The sequence below is a fragment of the Bidens hawaiensis genome, unplaced genomic scaffold (genome assembly GCF_021521415.1).
Source record: "Bidens hawaiensis isolate Kalapana, Puna unplaced genomic scaffold, B.hawaiensis_p1.1 tig00029671_1, whole genome shotgun sequence".
Taxonomy (NCBI): domain Eukaryota; kingdom Viridiplantae; phylum Streptophyta; class Magnoliopsida; order Asterales; family Asteraceae; genus Bidens; species Bidens hawaiensis.
The window spans coordinates 216,300-222,587 of NW_027494930.1; the positions used below are offsets into that span (position 1 = coordinate 216,300).

Below are 6,288 nucleotides of genomic sequence, written 5' to 3' on the forward strand. Positions count from 1 at the left end.
TTACTGCAATTGACCTCAGAGGTTTCAGTACAATTTAAGATGTTTCAAGGTAAACCATATGAATGTCTTTAAGTACTATTTGTATTCTGATGTATTTTAGAACTAAACAAAGAGTGCAGACATTGTAAAGCTTCAAACATTGTAAATGGTCATTATAGCTTGAAATAACTAGCTGCATTTATTTTTTGGTTTCATTTAATTTTAATTTCGCATAGCTTCTTTTTTTTCCGTAACATTCAAATGATCAAATCGACCACGGGGACCACCCCCAACCCCCCCCCCCCTCTCCCGCAATGCGGGGGATGAAAAAACTTGTTTTTTGTTTTCTTTTTCTTTCTGTTTTGCCTTGATTGGCTTTGATGTTTTCTTATTAGAATTTTTTAAATCCCTTATTCCTATTCCTTTAATTGATGTTTGGGAGTGATATTAACTGTTTATGCTTCATGTTGTTTGTGTTGTGCATTGAGGACTATGGTCCCTGATGTAAAAACCTCTTGGTTTATGGTTGAAAGTGTTGTACCCAATGCTTATTGAAGGCTATACTGTTATATTAGGTTGGTTGTACCCACTTCGATGTTGATGCGATGATGCGTAGCTGAGCATTGAGGGCTATGATGCTTGCATGAGCCTTTAGTGTGAAACCTCTAATATATTTAGATCTAATTTTCATCCTAAACTGATAACTATGACGGAATTGGTTAGCCTCCCCGATGTTGTTGTAGCGATGATGCTTTCTTGAGCTTCAAAGGATATCCATAAAGGCTTTGTGAAACCATGTCAGATGTTATTCCTTTGACTTCATGTGGTTTTTGGCATAGAGGCTATGATGATAACTATGTTTAAGATGGATCTGAGATGGCTTCAAAGAACCAGGTTGCGTCGTTTAAACTAAGCCTAAAGCGGTGTCGTTCATTTTACCTCTGCCAACAGTTGAGTTTTACCTGGTGTTTAGGTGGTTTATTTAAAGTCTAAATATGATCATTGCTTTTGTTGCGCTGTTGTCAGAGGCTCTCCCGCCTTCTACGACAACAACTTTTAGTTGTTTGGATGATATAGGCTAGGGTGATGGCGTAATGGTAAAGACTATGATGATGACATACGAGCTTTCATTCTTCGTACGTTCTCCTGTGTTTATTATTTTCACTAGGTTCGTCAAATGTTGATGATGAAGACTTGCCGGTCGCAATGTGGGCTTTAATCGTCATCTAAACACCGCCCACTGCCGCATCACGGCGGGGCAATCTACTAGTGTATATAATAAAATTAGCTTATAATCAGCAGTTTGAGAATCAAATATATTTTTCAGACTTTTTTTTATGTCTAGAACATTACACAATAATCCAAAATTTGTTATTTAACATTTTTGTGACATGTCTATGCTCCATTTATAGTAGGTATAAATTAATTATATTCACAAGTGAAAATAAATGAAAATTGGCAAGTCACTTTCACATTTCATTATCTCTACCAACACCCAAGCCTATATTTCAATTTATAGATCTAAAAATAAATAAAGATGTGACAACGTGAAGCACAACATAAGCAAAAAAAGGTAGACATGAGGCGTATGTCCCTTGTCAAGTTTCAAACACTACAAATATGTCTTTGTTTGGAGGTATTCTAGTCATGTGCACATGAAGTTTGCTAAAGTAATAGACATATTATTATCAACTAGATATTTAAATGAAAAAGAATGCACAATTGAAATATTACATTATGTAAAAACATCTTAAGATAAACTTAATTATAATAATTAAAAAAAACCCGAAAAATTATAATAAAGTGTTCATTATGCATCCGTTTCGTCACCCTTGTTCTACACTCTTGATAATCCACTATGTAAAATTTATATCATAAGTTTATACCGAAACACAATAACCATTTACCATACATACTAAAATATCTTCACTTGTACAACCATATACGTGCCAAATGAACTGAAAACCGCATCAACACAAAGAACTTGATTCATTTAGCAACAACTTTTGGGACTTTCATACCAAATCCATGCTTTACTCTTTCAACCCTGTTCATATGATCAACGCAACAATGTCAAACCGAATTATATTCAACAGAAAAGTCAACTAACGACCAATAAAAAGTCAAACTTACGTTGGAGCAAGCCTGCCAAGAGCATCAAGCTCTTCCCCCGTGTCTTCAACCACAACTTTTCCAGAAATGTCGATAATATAAGACCTGTCTTTTGTTGTTGGTAAGCCTCTTCCGGCAAGAAGATCTAAATCTTTTTGATTAAGTTCTCTACCGTTAACAAAAACTCGAGTGTTTCCAGCAGCACATGTTTTGGGCATTGGATGGTCAAATTCTTGTATGAATGGCTGCAAAATGGTGACGACCGGGTTGACTTTTGAGGTCAAACAGATGAAATGAAATGAAATTGAAGTTTGAACACAAAAAGTTAACATAATAATCTTACAGGGATAATGCCAAGGCAAGGCTGATTCATAACACCCCAGAATCCAGCTAATGAATCATACCTGGTTAAAGACAAGAAAAATGTTTTGTCCGCGAATCGTATTCATGTCCGACCCCCTTCTCTGTTGGCGAATCGACTTCAGCTCCTGTACTTCTTTCCTTAGGGCCGTCTAAATCCTCGTCATGGTCGATCCACGTCCTACCGTAGTGCCCGGAGAACCAGGCTTGCTTAGCTTACAAAGCTAGCTTACTAACGCGAATCTTTTTTATTGATTGCACGAGCTAGCCAGCAAGCCAGCAAAGCCCCCGACGCTTAATCGCTTCATTTAGGCACCTACTGACACTAAAGCCGTTCCACTCGTGCTTCTCTAACGAGAATCACTTCGTTCCACTCTCCCAACAGGCAAGCAAGCCATTCCTAGCGGCTTAGCCCTTGTTAAAGGCTAAAGAGCGTACTGAACACTCACCCTTTCTCGCCAGCAAGCTAAGCTCCTAGTCCTCTTAGCCGGCTTACCTTTAACCTAACTCTCTAGTTTATGGCGGGAAAACACTAAAATTTGCAGTTTTGTGTAACTTGTGAGAAAATGTGACTATCTATATATTATGCTATTATAAACGGAAGAACGACAGTGTCAATATTAAAAAGAAATCCTTACAAAACAGATATGAACTCAAAGTCAAAGAGTTGCAGTTTGACTTTTGAGGTTAGACACACCAACTTATAAGTTTACGTTTTCGAAAATGTCAAATTAAATTTATAACATATAAACACAAACCGCAAATGATGGTGTTAATTTATTAAAAAACTTTATGAGTTTGATTCTAAGAAAGAACATGCTTGAGTATAAAATTCAAAGCAAACTAACCAGTATTCTCCAGGGTGAATAGGCCCTGCTAACTTCTCAGCTTTTTTAACCGCTCGCTCGGTCAACAGTTGACCATTTACATAAACATCCGATCTTCCCTTTTCAACGCCACTACTCGATCTTGAAATAAGTCTTTTTTAAGCAAACCTGCAAAAAAAGATTCGCTCCCGATTTTCTTGTTCTTTGACTGATCATCTTCTTTACTAACACCACCACAATTTAAATACTCTGTTAAAGGCACATCTATTTCGGTTGCAACCAATGCATCTTTTAAAGATTTCTTGTTATTATGATCCACAGTCAATTTTTCCTTAACAGTCCTTTGACTTTTGGTCAACTCATCATTTTGACTTTCTGATATTGGAACAGGTGAAGCGGGCTTATCGATTACATCGATTACATTGTCAGGGCTTTGCTCTTCACTGGTTGATAAATTTGGTTCAGTGTCGGTTAACTGAAAGTTATAACCATAATTATCATAATCAAGAGAGTCATGAGGGCTTCTGTTTGACTTTCTTTTGTTGACTTTTTGTTGTGTAATAGTTGAAGAAGTTGAAGCTACAATTTTGTTATCCTCGAGTCTTAATGATATTAAGGCGGAACAAACCGCACATTTTATCGTTGTGTGGTTATTATTTTCCACCATATTAACATTTTTAGGTATTTTTAACAACTCGAGGCAGTTACAACAGCTTATAAATGGGGCCCCACCTGAAACGGGCCGGGATACGCGTTCACCTCCATGAGTTAAAATAACCCGCCTTCTTGGGTATCTTGTACCCAAACTATCATTTCCCAAATCAAAAGAACCTGTACGATGACGCGGCAGCTGACATGGACCGTAACTGGTTTCTCGGCTGGTAAAAGACCTCGGCTGCCAGTTAATGTTGTAGCATTGCGAACAAGAACATGAGGGGCGATGAAGAAGGGGGTCGTGTTGGCTGTAACCAAGAAATGGATTTTGGTAAGTTGGAGGTAGGTAATGCTGATGTGGCATTTGCGGAGGCTGATGTGGCCAAGATCTGCTAAGTTGGGTTCTTAAATCATCAAGTTTTTTAAGAAGTTCAACTCTATCATTCTCTATTTCTTGAACCTTTGAGAGATTATGTAAACTAGTCGAGTGAGAACTCGAAGGGACTTCGGTTGAATATGGTAAATTTCCAAATCTACCCTTTTCGAGTATACTAGAATTTCTATGAAACCCAATGGGCCTTGATCGAATGGGCCCGAACGGGTTTCTAAGTTCTTGAGACTCACTTGGCATACCATAACTGTAATCAAGTCTTCTTCGTCTACTTTGGTCAGAATCAGTTAAAATCCCGCGTTTTTCTTTTCTTGATGCGGAATTAGGGGTCAAGTTTGAAACTTTTTCGTGGACGCTTCTACCCTTCCTGCTACCAATCTCAAGTTCATCACTTTCTCTCTCGGTTAGAAGACTAGTCTCTAAACTAACTTTTGCTTTCGTGGACGATTCTACCCTTATACCATTCTCGTTCTCGATTCTTTCTAACGGTCTTTTTTCTTTGGATGGAGTCGATTGTTTTCCTGATTTTCGTTAATTAAAGAAAATGTAGGTAAAACTATACATTTGTATACATATATCATCATTAAATCCAAAATGAATCACACATAAAAACAGCCAAAAGGCCAAGCAAAGGGTAAAACTGTAAATATATAAAAAATTATATCTAAAATTCATATCATTATATCTAACTCAAAATCTACAAATGTGTTCTAACATGCAACATTTTGTATTAACTAAATGAACCTAGCAACTTTCTATCATCAATCAAAACAATTCTTACAGATTTTGAAAACACTCACTAGCCAATTTGACCTTTGACTTTGCCAAAGTCAAATATTGTACTCAAAACCTTCATTATTATCTCAAAACATGTTCTAACATGCAGCATTTACCATAAATCAATGAAATTAACAACTTTCTTTCAACAAGTTACACATTGTTTTGCTATAGGTTCTAAAGTTAAAAACTAACCAATATGATCATCAACATCAAAACCAACCACACAAATAAACTAGTAATAATAATATTATTAATAAACAACATTACCTCTTAGAACAGCACCACAACCACCACACTGGTAAACAGAGTACTCAGGAAGCTCAGGAAGAAGATTCTCACATTTAGGACACCGAACCAATCTCACTGTCGAACCTTCTTCCTCCATTTCTTCAGACCAAGATGCTTGTTTGTTTTTTAACCTCAAAGTCACCAAACTAAGAGTAAACTTGCCAACCTGGACAAACTACAAGAAACCCACATGGGATTTTAAAATATTTTGGTGGGTTTTTAAAATTATAGAGGCTAGTGAAGAAACAAGTGAGAAATAAACAAAAAAGTTGTAGTTGGTGGTGTTTCTTGGATTGAGACTGAGTGGGTGAAAAGTGTGTGTTGATGGCCTCATAAAAGTAGTTGGTGGTGTTTCTTGGATTGAGACTGAGTGGGTGAAAAGTGTGTGTTGATGGCCTCATAAATTACTTGTTCCAAGAAAAGAGAAAGTTTGGAGGGAATTGGAATGGCATCTGGGCCCATTATTATTTATTTTTTAACGATAAACAAATAGATAATTGGCTAGATATTTGTACCGGATGATTCAATAGTAAAATACCACCGTCAGCTTACCCAACTCAGTCGTACATAACCCTTAAATGTCTCAAAGTTATCTTCAGTTTTATGGAAAAATCACCCGCCTGAATGTCTATGGGTGGTAAAACCCGGACGTGCATTTTTTTTTTAATATATATAACTGAAAAAAACCTCATGTGTAAACTTATTCTTTTGAGGCTATATCCAAGGTCGACTCTTCGATCATCGTGAGAACGTACCCAGATACGCGGGAACTGGATGTAACCTGTAAACCCTCACCCCAGTCAGGTTTGAATATGGGATTAAAGATCTGATTCGTCCATTCACCCAGATATACTTCAAATTGGCCTATTTGAGAATTGAACATGCGTCGTTGACAGA

General features: G+C 37.0%; 1 pseudogene across 1 annotated transcript; it reads right to left on the bottom strand.

Annotated features, from left to right (window-relative positions):
* Positions 1–1,781: 1,781 nt before the first annotated feature.
* Positions 1,782–5,722, bottom strand: LOC143579358 (uncharacterized; annotated as a pseudogene). The gene is made up of 5 exons (XR_013143447.1): positions 5,371–5,722; positions 3,300–4,844; positions 2,435–2,495; positions 2,113–2,336; positions 1,782–2,026 (listed from the first exon to the last, which is right to left on the bottom strand). The product of XR_013143447.1 is annotated as an uncharacterized LOC143579358 (transcript).
* Between the last annotated feature and the right edge of the window lie 566 nt (positions 5,723–6,288).